Source organism: Primulina tabacum, chromosome 6, assembly GCF_025594145.1.
Source record: "Primulina tabacum isolate GXHZ01 chromosome 6, ASM2559414v2, whole genome shotgun sequence".
NCBI lineage: Eukaryota > Viridiplantae > Streptophyta > Magnoliopsida > Lamiales > Gesneriaceae > Primulina > Primulina tabacum.
The window spans coordinates 23563068-23577958 of record NC_134555.1 but is presented as its reverse complement, the minus strand read 5'-3'; positions in this window follow the sequence as shown (position 1 = coordinate 23577958).

Sequence of the window (14891 nt, the reverse complement as noted above, 5' to 3'; positions counted from 1 at the left end):
GCTGAAAATCCATGAGAAGAATTACCCTACCCATGATCTGGAGTTAGAGGCCGTAGTTTTTGCTTTAAAGATTTGGAGGCACTATCTGTATGGAGAGAAGTGTCAGATCTTTACCGACCACAAGAGCCTCAAGTATTTCCTCACGCAGAAAGAGCTGAACATGCGTCAGAGGCGTTGGTTGGAGCTTGTGAAAGACTATGATTGTGACATTTGCTACCACCCGGGCAAAGCTATTGTAGTCGCGGATGCTTTGAGCAGAAAAGTCGCAGTGATGGCTCACTTGACGATTCAGAAACCTCTTCAGATTGAGATGCAAAAGTTCGATCTTGAGACTTATCCTCGAGGTAGAGTTCCTCGTTTATCTACCTTGACTATCCAGTCCTCTCTTATTGACCGTATTCGCAGTGGTCAGGCAGCAGATGAGCCGTTAGCATAGTGGAAGAAGAGAGATGAAGCCAAGGGCAGTGTCTTGTATAAAGTCAGCGACGGTATTGTGAGATACCGAGATAGGATATGGGTTCTTAGCAGTGATTTTATCCGAGCAGACATCTTATCAGAGGCCCATACGTCCCCGTACTCCATTCACCCTGGGAGTACGAAGGTGTACAAAGATCTGCAGCTATTGTATTGGTGGCCAGGGATGAAGAAGGACATCAGACGGTTTCTGTCCGAGTGTCTGACCTGTCAGTTAGTGAAGGCCGAGCATCAGAGACCAGCAGGTTTGCTCAAGCCTCTTCCTATTCCTGAGTGGAAGTGGGAGAACGTTACCATGGATTTTGTGACCGGATTTCCGAAGTCAGCCAGGGGATCGAATGCTATTTGGGTGATTGTAGATCGTCTTACCAAATCAGCGCACTTCTTGCCTATTAAGACGACTTTCACCATGATTCAGTATGCAGAGCTGTATATCCGAGAGATAGTCCGACTCCATGGTATTCCAGTTTCGATCGTATCCGACAGAGATCCCAGATTCACTTCCTCATTTTGGAAGAGCTTGCATTCGACTTTGGGTACGAAGTTGCTGTTTAGCACAGCTTTCCATCCACAGACAGATGGGCAGTCGGATCGAGTTATTCAGATTTTGGAGGATCTTCTTCGCGCTTGCGTAATTGATTTCTCAGGGAGTTGGGACTCGAACTTGCCACTGGTTGAGTTCACCTACAACAACAGCTTCCAGTCTTCTATTGGTATGGCTCCGTATGAAGCACTGTATGGCCGCAAGTGTAGATCTTCTGTTCATTGGGATGAAGTAGGAGAGAGAGCAGAGTTGGGTCCAGAGATTGTTCAGCAGGCAGCAGATGTAGTAGTCAAGATCCGTGATAGGATGAGGACTGCTCAGAGCCGACAGAAGAGTTATGCCGACCAGCGGAGGAGAGACTTAGAGTTTGCAGTGGGCGATCATGTCTTTGTGAAAGTAGCACCTATGAAGGGTGTCATGAGATTTGGGAAGAAAGGGAAGCTCAGTCCGAGATTCATTGGACCGTTTGAGATCCTTGACAGAGTTGGGACGCTTGCTTATCGTGTGGCTCTTCCGCCGAATCTGGCCGGAGTACACAATGTCTTTCACGTCTCCATGCTGAGGAAGTATATGGCAAATCCTTCGCATGTCCTGAACTTTGAGCCGTTGCAGCTTACTCCGAACTTATCTTATGAGGAGAGACCAGTGCAGATCCTAGACCGTCAGGAGAAGAAACTTCGGAACAAGTTGGTTAAGCGAGTCAAAGTCAAATGGCTTAACCATTTAGAGAAGGAAGCTACGTGGGAGTCTGAGCCGGAGATGAGAAGTCGATACCCAGAGTTATTCGGTGAGTTCTAATTTCGAGGACGAAATTTCTTTTAAGGGGGGAAGGATTGTAGAACACGTAAATCAGTTTACGTATAAGCCATGCATAATTCTAGATTTTTAAATTTAATTGACTTCATTGCATGATTATTTTAAATGCAATTATTTGAAGTTAATTATTTATTATTTCAGTTCATTAGTTTGATTTTTAGCATTTCAGTTATTTCAGTGAGGCCGGACTGGAGTTGGAGTTTTGAGATAGAATTTACGATCCAGAAAATATTTTCAGAAGTTAATTTAGCTAGCAAGTAAGTTCATTTAAGTTAGAAAGGGAGGTTTGAGGATTTAATTTAATTATTTGAGGTGATTAAGAAATGAGCTCATTTAAGTTACTTAATTAAGGGGTTAGCTCACTAAATTAATTAAAGGATTAGTAAGGCTTTTAAGGGTTATTAAATTACTAGATAATCAATTTCCCCCTACCATTTATCATGCATGTTTCGGCCACCCCTTGCCTAGACCACACATTTCCAACTCATCAACTTTGACCAATTCTTTGTATGTAATTAGTTGGATAATTCTAGGATTTTTGGGAGCACAATTTAATTAATTAATGGGCACATCCTAGTCTAGATATCAAGGGAGGAAATCGGCCACTACCTCCTAGAAGCATCCACCAACTCATTTGATATCAAACCATAATTCAAAATTCAAAATGAGAAGACTTAGTCTTGATATGATCCTATTATTGTGCACCCTTCTCCTCACCTTCATAACCATCATTCCTCCTCCATCACCACCGAAAATTAGACCTCTTTTCAGTGTAAAATACGTGAGGCATAGCTAGAAATAATAGAGAGAAAAATCGAGAGCTTAGGAAGGAAGAAAAGCAAGCAACTCCGTCTCCTCCGCGCCGTCTCGTCTCTTCTTTTCGTTTTCATTTCAAACGATAACCAGGCATGTCTAGACTCTTTCAAAACCTCAATCAAGTCATATTATCATTTATTTTTCAGTACATGATCAAGATTTATCATTTCAAAAACCGAAATTTTCAGTAGACAAGAAACGAAAATTCTGCACAGATTTTTTTATCGACTTCCATGCTTCACGATTGGTATGTTTTGTTTCGATTTCAGGGATGGATCGTTCCAGGGGCTCGAGGCTGCATATGGACATGTACTAGGACATGTTAGGGCCATGTTAGAACAATTATTTCAGGCCCATGCTTGCTGGAAAAACCGAAATGACAGCAAGCCCCATAGGTGCAGAAAATGGTGTTCGAAAATTTCAGTTTCCTGTCATGAGGGTTTGATCTGATCTTGGCTGCCCTAAAGGCTCTTAGCCATGGTTAGATCACTCCCCTAGCTTGTCTAAGACGTGACTAAGTCGCCCTTTTGGTGGCTTGGTCCATGGTGCATCGGTTTTAATCAAATCAACAAGAACAGCCCCTTTCCCCATTCGGCTTCTTCATTGGTTCAGCATATGGTTTCGGTTTTTGGTTGCTTGGTATGGATCTTGTTTGGCCTATGACCCATAGCCACGGTTCATACCATGCCCCTATATGTCTAGATCGTGCCATGGTCAATCAAATGGCCTCTGGAATGATGCAAGACATCGATCTAGGCAAAACACTACACACGCATGCACGTTGGTTCTCGGTTGGAGTTTCGGCTGAGTTTTGGTGTGACGCGGATTGTGGCTGGCCTAGGGCCCTTAGCCATGGTTCAAATCACTCCTTGGGATGTTGGTAAGAGTCGCTGGTCGGTGGTTCACGCCCCAATGGCCGGTAGTCTCGAAAACAACACAAGATACACGATTGTACAGTTGCTGGAATTTTACAGCAAGTTGCTGTGTCCGTTCGGAGACTCGTTCGAGTTCTTGGTTGGCTTTTAGCCCATGGCCTTGGACTGGACAGTGCCTCATTGAGTTAGAAAGGTCATGTTTTTGACCGTTCGTCATTTGGATCATTTTTGAGGTCGTACGAGAATTTACGGTGCGATGTGCCAAATTGACTCTCGAAAGAGCGTTTCGTGTTTTGACCTCCATTCCACCTAGATCTCGACCCTATCATTTTAGGAGCATTATTTTATGATTTTTCAGCGTATTTTAATCATGACTATACGTCGGTTCGGTGTCGTTTCAGGTTGGCTCGGAGTCATGATTAAATGCGAAGTCATTAGGCATCATAGTCGCATCTTTTGAACGTAAATTGCGTAGTTGGTCATGTTTAAGCTATTGCATATTTTTCATAGCACATTTAGGTTGCAGCGAGCCTGGGGACGATCCAATCCAATCCAGTTGGTAAAATTACGGGACATTTTCATTATGCCAGTTAATTATTTTACGTGCATTAAATAGAAAATGATTATTTTTGAGATTTATGCGATATGGCTTGTGGTTCATTCACTATGTGGGAGTGTTATTTTATACGGTCGACAGTGACCGATCAGTTCAGTATGGTACCACCCGGTCGCCAGTGACCGGCCAGCTCAGTTCAGTTTCAGCCTCCCCGGTAGCCAGTTACCGATCTGTTCAGCTTAGTGCAGTGGCCACAGGCGTAAAACATAATCTCAACAGAAAATTTTATCAGTTATTTCAGTACAGGCTTCAAGGAGCAAACATTTTTTTTTGATTATCAGTTCAGTTATGCACGTATTATAATTGCTCAGTACAGATTATTTTCAGCATGCCTCAGGACAGGATATGTTAACTCATGCATATTTTAATTCAGATTTTTACTCGTTACCTGCGATATATGCATGCTGAGTCTTTAGGCTCACTAGACTTGATTGTTGTAGGTACTGATAAGGCCAGGGCCGAGGGCGGGGACCAGTGAGCCAGCTTGGGTCGGCAGTAGTGGCACCCGAGGACCTCAGAGCAGCAGTTGTTATTTTATTCCGCAAACATTTTATCTGTCGTTGGATATTTTTAAATTGTGATTTTTTGCAAACTTTATTTTCTTCCGCTGCAATATTTTGAAATATTGAACTTGTTTCACCAGTGATTTTATGAATGAGGCCACTTAAGTTCTTTTAAAAAGAAAATTTTTAATTTTCCGCAAATTTTCAAGCAAGAAGTTCTAGGGCATTTACAGGTTGATTTTTTATCAAGCGTGCCACTTGCCGCTAGAGTTGGACCATAGAGCATTTTGGGCAGTAATGAAGTTGAAATTTGATTTGAAAGCTTCTGGCGATATCATAAAACTGCAGTGGAATTAGATGGTTGAATTTCGCAATGAAGCATATGAGAATGCCAAAATCTACAAAGGGAAAACCAAGAAGTGGCATGATAAAATCATTGTTCAAAAGGAATTTGAACCGGGACAACAGGCGTTACTTTATTTCTCGTCTCACACTATTCTTAGGTAAGTTGAAATCTAGATGGTCAGGAATGTTTGCAGTAGAGGCAGAGCACCCATATGGAGCAATCGAGCTCAAATGCACTGATGGCTGAACGTTTAAGGTGAGTGGCCAACGAGTGAAGCATTATTTTGGAAATGAGGTGCGGAACATGGACAATGTCCCACTTGCCGAGAATAAATAGAAGAAGAGCTGAATCAGGCTGACGACTATAAAGTAAGCGCTGAATGGGAGGCAACCCATCCTTTTTCTTTTTGTTAAAAAAATGATTGTATAAACAGAGGCCCGTGTACACCAATGCCACTACACGTGTAGCAGTGCGCTCAGAATCAGCGGACAACATCAGAGAGGTGCGCGTGGCCGCGCACTATCACGCACGCCAGTGCGTGCTCAATCATCTACAAGAAGAATGAAGATGATTGAAAATGATGAAATCCAAATATTTTGCTGGAACTTTTCAAGTTCGCAATCTTGATTTTAATGATAATAAAACTTGTTAATTGTGTTACTAATAATCTACCTTAGTGTGCAGCATCAAGGATCACTCACGAGCTGTTTACATCGCAAACTGAAGACCCAACTGATCGCACAAAATGAATCAGTCTAACTGTTACGACAATTGAGCAGTCCAACTGATTGTTCAGTTGATAGGTGGTTCAGCAGGAGAACCTCAGAAGCCTGGCCAGCCGAAGGAGTGTTCAATTGATGAAGAAACCCAGCTGATCAGTCCAACTGAACTAGAGTGAAATCAGTTCAACTGACGAGTCAACTGATTTCAACAGCCCAACTGAAGATCAGTTCAACTGACCAGTTCGAAGCATCGGTCAGAATCTTTCAGTTATGGATGAAGACAAACTCTTTCAGTGGAATCCAGCTATACGTGAAGGTACAAAGCCATTGTCCAGTCAAAGGACAATAATGGACGTCGCATCAGAGAATTAAAGACAAAACGTTTCAGAAGGGCAGTCGAAAAGTCGAGACACAAAGTCCAAGAAACAAATTCAAGATGCAACGGATACAACAAATGCGTCTCACTATACGATAAGCTTTCCCGCCTATATAAAGAGAAGATCAGTGAAGACTCAATAATAACAACAAGAAGAAGAGTGAGCAAAAAGAAGCTTTTAAGCATATACGGGAGAAAAGAAAGGGCACGCTCATTGCACATCAGCTTTCAGAAGCAATCAGCCCAGAGGGAACTCTTCACAGTTATATCAGCTTAGATTATAAGCTTATTTCCCTCAGTGTGTGAGAACATCATTGTTCAGTTCTCACACACAAACACTCTCAATCACTCAAATACAGTCTTGCACAAAGAGGTTTAAACTTGTATATGCAGTTTTTCTCACATAGACATTAAAGAAGTGTTGACTGGAAGGTTCTGCCTTCAGTCTAGTCTAGGAGTTCAATTTAGGCAGTAGTGTAAGTCCTAGCTGAGTGGGTTTGTACAAAGAGTTGTATAAATCAAATTCTTCTAGTGAATCCTACCCGAGGTGGTAGAAGGGGTGACGTAGGAGCAGTTGAAGTCTCCGAACATCGATAAACATATCTTGTATATTTAACTGTTTAACTATTATTTTCAAAATGTTTGGATCAGTTAGAGTATCCGTCAGTTCAGTTGTCACCATAACTGAACTGATGAATGCAAAAACTAATTTATTTTTTTCGGTTATTCAGTTTACATAAGATAAAATATTTTCTAATACAACAATCTTCTTTACGAAGGATTACTTTGAGTTTCTTCTGCTAGGTTTTAAACAAAACTCGATTTAATTCATCGGTGTTAATATTCTTAGAACACGAGCTATTGCAGCTCATTGGAGAATATTTTGTTTGATGCATCCGTAAGATGCTCAGCAAACGATCCTTCATATTTCTCTTAAATTTTAATTTTCATACCTTTTATTGTTGCCATGAGCAGTAGACTAACGTTGTAAGCCTACAAAACCTATTAACCTTGTCACAACTATCTAATATACTCGTGGAGAAAAGTTGTTAGAGTCAAGCATATGGATACCTGAGAAACATGGTTAGCAAGTATGAACTTTAATCATTTGCATGTAATCATCTCATTGTTTGACATCATTAATCGTTTTTGGTATAATTGTGTTGAATATTTTATGAGCCTAATAATCACTATTAAAGTCCTTTGTGATCTGTTTAAGTGGATTTGCATTTTAACGAAGTGTGGGTTGAATTGAGCTGAAAATTTCTTGAGTTTATGAGGCGAGTTGGTGTCAAGAATTTATTTGAACATTCGATTGGGTAAATGAACATTGACATGTCACACACACACGTGAATCTTTAGTAATTGTGAATCACATGAAAATGGATGAGTCAGAGGCCAAGGTCTATTGTTGCATAAAAGAATTTAATAAAATACCAAAGAAATTTAATAATTTGCATGCATGGGGTACACGTGGACTTTTTGATTTTTGGGACATTACAATCTCCCCCCCTTAAATTGAATTTCGTCCCTGAAATTCGCTTATACTTGATAATCATAAAGTTTAGAGTTAGTTTTAGTATCCCAATGGTCCATGCTTCCGCGGCGCTACTCTGATAAAATAATAAATCTTAAGATGTCCTTATGTCTCCTCGATCCTAATTATTTTGCCTGTCAAAATCCTCGTTTGTGAAACTCAACTTATAACGACCCATGGTGAATTAGTTCCCTTTTTCTATAACATCGAATTTCAACTTTTCTCAAAATAGCCAATATTAGAATTGACAGTCCGAACTTATCACATATTACTTTCCTTATAATATACACAAGATGTTTATTGACTTTTTATATTTTAATATTGAAATCTTAACAGCACCCTTTCTTAAATTTATTGAACTCAATATATGTTAAAGCTTCAAATCCAAGTATTGGAATTCATGCAATTCGACTTAGGAGATATTAGCACCAAAATTTTCTAATCGACTTCTATCTTGGTAAAACTCTTCAAAGTTAAATCTTATCTCAACCTCATAATAATATTAGTCTAAGATCCTTGAATCGAATCTTTATCTTACCACACCAAACTTACATAACTTAACTATTTAGAAGTACATCCCAATATAACGCTGTTGCAAATCTTAAATTCAAGTAGTTTTAATCCATAAAACCCAAAATATACGATACCGATCTTCTGCCTAAATAATAAAATCATTATAGCACCAATTACAATATAGTTGAAGTCTAACACCCTCAGACTTTCCTCATTGGAACGAATATCGCAATCTTACATATTCTTAATGCTTAATTAATTTTTGCGTATAAAACTTAATAAGTTATCCCATGGTAGCCTTAGACTAACTCTAATAAATCAACTTCGCTTATAATCTATAGAGTTCTAGAATCGCCATATCAAGATTTTAGACTTCTTACTCGGTAAGAATCTTAATACTCGTTCATTGATAACATATGATGAACACCACTAATTCTCTTTTGTTTTTATTTCACCCAAAATTTACGTACGAACACCTATTTCATAAACTTAAAATTCAAGCTTACGCGACCCAAATAGTATCAGATAACATAATTCCAACACACATATTTACTTATTCCGAGTTTCTTAATGACTTACCAAAAATTTTCAAGACGAGGTGTCTACCTTAATTCTTACATGCGTCTATCGAGTAACCTAACCATCAAACATACCCAACTTTCTAGAAAAATTTAAATTCCAACAAAGATGTAATTTTAACCCTTAATATCATGATTAAAACTTATGCTACATCAAACCTTAAGTCTCCAAAAATAAGTTAACTTAATGTCTAATCTTGTAACTTGACTAAATGATCACTTCACCTTAAATTGTTTTCACTCTAAATTCTTAATTTTTTTTTGCACTGTCTTATTCCATTAACATTTATATTTTCAAGCGCAATATTGAATTATTCTACAATGCCCTTGATTGTCATTTCTTATTACATTATAACCCAGATATAATCAAGTTCTAATTATTTCTTCAAGCTCAAATCACCGAAAAGTCTTATCATTTAAATCATTCAATTCTCACTTACTGCTAAACAAATCCCTAAATTTCTTACAAAATTGAAAAATTAGTTCTTACTTTCCTCGAATATTATCTGAATTTTTCCTTAATCTCGAGATTCCAACAATTACCCATAAGTTCTTGGCGTTCCTAATCCCATTTTGTAGGTTTCTCGTAACATAAAGTTCAATAATCTTAAGATTATTAGACCCAAGATTAATTCTCATAACTTTGAAAATTACTGATTTAACCCAATTGTTCCTCAAAAGTTCGAATTTAATCCTCAAAATTTTAAGAATTTGAAATTTGACCATTAAAATTCACAAAAATTACATTTTTGGTCCTACAACTCTTCGAAATTTGAATTTTTGTCCCCATAAAATTCTCGACTTGGCCTCATTAAACCTTAAAATTCTCGAAACTCAAAATTTAATCCCAAACTTTGGTAAATTCAAAATAGTCCCTTATAATTTTATTATTGCACTTAGGTCCTCAAATTATTGGTTAATACAGTTAGGTCCTTTAAATTCTCAATCCATTCAATTCAATCCTTAGGTCCCACTAGGTAGAGCATGCATCCTTAATAAATTCTACGTTTTAGACTTCCAAAGATTGTCGTAGTTTTCGAATCATTAATCCTTACAAGGAATCCTCAAAAATTAATTCAACTAGCAACCACGAACCATCAGTAATTTCTTAGAAATTCTACAAGTCCCAAAAGTATTCATAAATTTCAAGATTAACTTATCACCGTCAAAGAGTAGAACATCAGTACTACTAATCTAAAAATCAATATAATCAAATCATTATCAACCTCTCCTAAAGCCCAATATTCGAATTCTTAGACAAGTCCAATTCCAAACGTAGCCAACATGCAATTTAATCTAGTTTTTAAAACAACAAATCCTTAAATCATAAAAAACAATTAAACATATACCGTAGATCATCATAAAGCTTAAATCATGTTAACATGCAGGTGATAAGCGTAAATCATTTAAATCATAAAAGCTTACAGACTTGAGGCTTGAAGACTGAGCTGCAGAAACTGGCGGTAGCACAACCCTATAAAGGACCCCTTGCTCTGATACCAACTGTAACGTCTCACTCATTTTTAAAATTCTACTGGACATTTTTTTTAAAATAAAAGCTCGCATTTTCGAAATAACATTTAAAATAATTGTAATTATCTTACCGTAAAAATAGTGCAGTTTAAATTAACCAAACTCATCCAAAATCATACGTAAACATAAATGAGTAAAAATCTTAAATTCACCAACCTATGAAAATATTCATCTCCTCTCAATCTCATAAATCGTAATGCGGAAAACATGTGGTCCTCGGGTTGTGTCACCCCACCAAGTCTGCCTACTCAGAGTTCGGCACCTCTAGTTTCCTCACCATTTAGCTCACCTGCATCACACGCCTAGTGAGTCTATAGACTCAACACGCCTGTAACAGGAATAACAAGTACATCTACATAGCATACAACAATGAAAAATATCATACTCAACATATCTTTCATGAACTTAAATGCATAACGTAAAAGTGTTGTGTAAAATCATATCGTATTAAAGCATGTCATGTCATCATATACGTAAACGTGTCATGTAAAATCATAATACCAACATACCTTTCATGATTTTTAAAACATGAACATAAACATGTCGTATAAAATCATGTCGTGTCAAATCATGTCATCTCATATCATCATATACGTGTCAAAACATGTCATATCATGTTATCATATAGGTAAATGTGTCGTGTAAAATCATATCGTATTAAAGCATGTCATCATATACGTATACATTTTCTTTTTAATTGAATTTAGTTCATTAGCTGTGACTTTCGTATCATCATGTCAGTCGATGGATCCATCTACGTTTGACCACAGTACTGGGCGGCGGGGACACCAGCGACACTCTCACCCGTCAAGTGGGCCTTGGCCTATCATATCATCATGTCATCGTGTTAGTCACAACTAAATCACTTCCTTCAAAACGTGTCATCATGTTCATCACTTAATAAAATCATGCATATACGTATTTTTTTCCTTTAAACCAAGCATGCACCGTATTTATCATAATTGCGTAAAAATCGTAAACATGATGCATAAACATTTAAAACATGATAAAATATGCTCAGGGTGCTGCCAGGACCAAAATCTTCTCCGGGTGCAAAATGACCATTTTTCCCCTGGAAACCCAAAATTATCGTTTTTCCCCTAGACGTAAAATTTCACTTATTTGACATTTTCTTAATTCCATTGACTCTAACACGTCCCAAATAATTATTTAAGCCTACAAGAACTTTCCCATATTTTTATTTGGCTTAAATCTATGACTTTTAAATTAATCTATAAATATAACCTATTAATGCGTTTTAATCCCGAATTAAACCAAACCTTAGCATAAAATTCCCAATTTAAAAACTTAGACTTCTAATAATTATTTGAGCTTAAATATAATTTTTCAAAATTTTATTAAGCTTAAATCTAGGCGTTTCAATTAATTCTTTAATTTACGTTTCGTACGGCGATTAAATCCCGGATAAAACCAAAACTCATTATTTTGATCCAAAACTTACCAAACTCCTTAAAATATCCCAAAACATATTTATAATTATTCCTAGATGTAAACTGGATAATCGAATTATTTTAAAACTTGGACCGATGTCCCGGTTTTAACCTGAATCAACTCGAAACTTAACCTAATTATACCCAACTTTTTACCATGTTTTACCAACATCTAAAAGGTCCTAAAAACATCAAAACCTGACCCTTAGTCACTCGCACAATAGGCCAGCAAGCTGCTGAAATTTCCAGCACGTGCTAATCCGAAAACCGAAGCCACCAACTTTCCTTATTTCGACTCTCGCCTAAATCTGATGGGAACAACTGTTACTCATCCTTCCCTAGACCACCCTAGGACTCCTCTGGACCTAAAGGAACCACGGCTACACCCCCATGCACGAAGCACAGCCCACACGATCGATAGACACCTCAAACGCCCTATGCGACCAACCTCCTCCCCCGAGCTCGATCGGCTTCGTGGCTCGTCCCAGCCCTGGCCGAGCCTTTCCAGGCCATGGTTCAGACCCCTCAGGGTCTGGTCCATGGCTTGGTATGGCCCTTGCAATGCTGGTCCCTACAAATCCACCGATCCACCCACTAAGAGACCAAAACCACAAGAACTCGGCCGAACCTTACCCAACGCTACCAGGTTTCGTTTCCAGCTTATAATCCCTTTGTTTTTCGGTGGTAACAGCCTCTCATCACGCAGTACAGCAGTCCCCTTGCAACATTTCAGAGAAAACATGAGTAGTGAACAAAAGATGCATGTTTTTGAACAAAAACCGAGGGATCTCCATGATATTTTTTAGATCGTGAATTCCACAAACAAATAAACATAATACAACATGTATATAACGTGTATGATGCAGCAATAAAAGTACATCGCGTGCCTTAGATGAAATGGCGCGAGAAGATCGAAGACGAGTGCCGGAAATGATTTCTTTTTCAAGAACAAGGAATGACCGAGGAAACCTTCAGCTTTATGAAGTTGGAAATGGATGGAACCGATGGCTATGCTGCTATAGAAGATAATGCAGAGGGGATAATCAGAAATGAAAGGGTTGTCGGTTGGTGGGAAGGGTAGTTGGTGTAGGGTAACCTTAAATAAATTTTTTTAATCAACTAGATAATGGTCTTTAAATGGTTAATTAAAAGCTTAAAAGAGTTTTAAGCCGAACGAGCTTAAACGTTGGCCCATTAAATCCAAACTTACTCCCGAAAAATATTTCGTGTTGGAAAGATTTTGAAAATATTAGCCGAACCTTCAAAAAGTCTCCCGATTCGATAAAATTTACTGTACCATTAAAAATTAAAATCTTGCAGATAAAAATATCCAACAAATCTCAATTCTTGAAAAATACCTTTAAAACATCTTATATTAATTAATAAAAATTAATCGTGTAATAAAAATAATTTTCTTGAAAATTTCCCGGTCTCCGATCCTCGTTTTAGCGCAAAATGAAACTTAAAAATCTTTAATGCATGAACCTTTAAAATTTCATGAATTAAATCATACAATTAAATAAATATGCATAAAATGCATAACAATAATTAAACACAAATTAATAAAATAAACATGCATTTTATGCTTTAAAAGAATTTAATAAAATACCAAAGAAATTTAATAATTTGCATGCATGTGTACACGTGGACTTTCCGATTTTCGGGACATTACAATCTGATAGTTGTTAGCTTTAATTATTGAGTAAATTTTTATTTTTATTTTTATTTTTCTCGGGACTAGCAAAAGTTCAAGTTTAGAGGGTTTGATAAGTACAAGAATTTCACTTAATTTATACAAGAATCCATTTGAATTGTGATAGTTTCGAACAGAATTATGCGATTTGGATTGTTTTGAATGTTAATACATGAATGGAGAAAAAAATATACATGAAGCCACATTGATGCAAGAAGGACAGAGCTGAGCGCACCCACACCCGCGCACACGGAAAAGCAATACACGTACAGAAGGTCGCGCGCGGCTGCCCTAGATCGCGTGCGTAGAGTTGTAGCAGGCACGCAAGAGGGCCAGCCACATGCATAGGGCATACGCAGTACTCCAGCAGCTTGCATGCGGTAGTGCCAGATCACGCGCACCTGCACGCAAGAGACGTGGAGGAACATACTTAGAGCCGCCAATCGTGTATAAAATGGGTAGAGACCTAGAACAAAAGGAACGGCCATTGTTCTAAAGAAAAGCGTGAGAGAAACGCAAAGCACACGCACGAGACAAAGAATTGGATGAAAGACTTGATCTCAACAATGTAGAACGACGAATATGGGGACAGAAACATCCCTTTCGATTTGTTATCAATTCTTTTTCCTTTAATTTATTGTGTTTGAAATGTCTAGACTTTCAAACATGCGTGGTTTTTGTTTAGATTTCGCTATGAACTAACTTTTCCATTCTAAAGGATGACTTAGCTATGTTGACACGATAATTCTGACTCAATTTTTTATATGATTGAATTCCTTTTGGTTTAACTGTGTTTCCTAGTTCTTATCGTTTCAATTTACTGGCCATAATTATTTGTTATCTGATTAATTCTACAACTCGGGAGAGGGAGTATAATTATAGATCATTAGAGACACAACGTCAAATTTTTATGTTGTTCAGAAGGCGCATAACTTTAGCAGAGCCTAGGTAAGACCATCATTTGAATATATCATTTGAACTTAGATTTTTATTAGGAATGTTTGAATCAAAGTTTGAACGATACAATTTGTTTGTAACTTGGGAAAGAGGGAGCAGTGGACTACTCCTGCTACACCACAGTTGAATGGTGTTTCGGAGCATAATAACTGGACTTTGATCGACACGATGCAAGTAACGTTCTCAGCAAGGCCCCGAACCCTTGACTTAACCAACCCGAATGCCAAGGGGAAGCCTTGCCAAAGATTCGAGGGCATCATTACTTATCGACAGTCCAGCTAGTTCGAGGCCAAGCACCGGCACAAGCAAGAGATATGTCAAGATTCTGGCGAATCTTCCGCATGACTCGAAACCCACAATTTTAACCGACCGACGCTGGGTTGACGAGCATTACCGAACTACCAGGCGCGCCTTCTCGATCAATGCGAGCGCAAACACTTGGTCTCAAGCGTGCGGGGGGCGCTACATCGAAGGTTCGATCGACCATTGGGGGTTTTCGCGCACGACATCCAGAAACATGACCAACACAAACGGCCCGGGG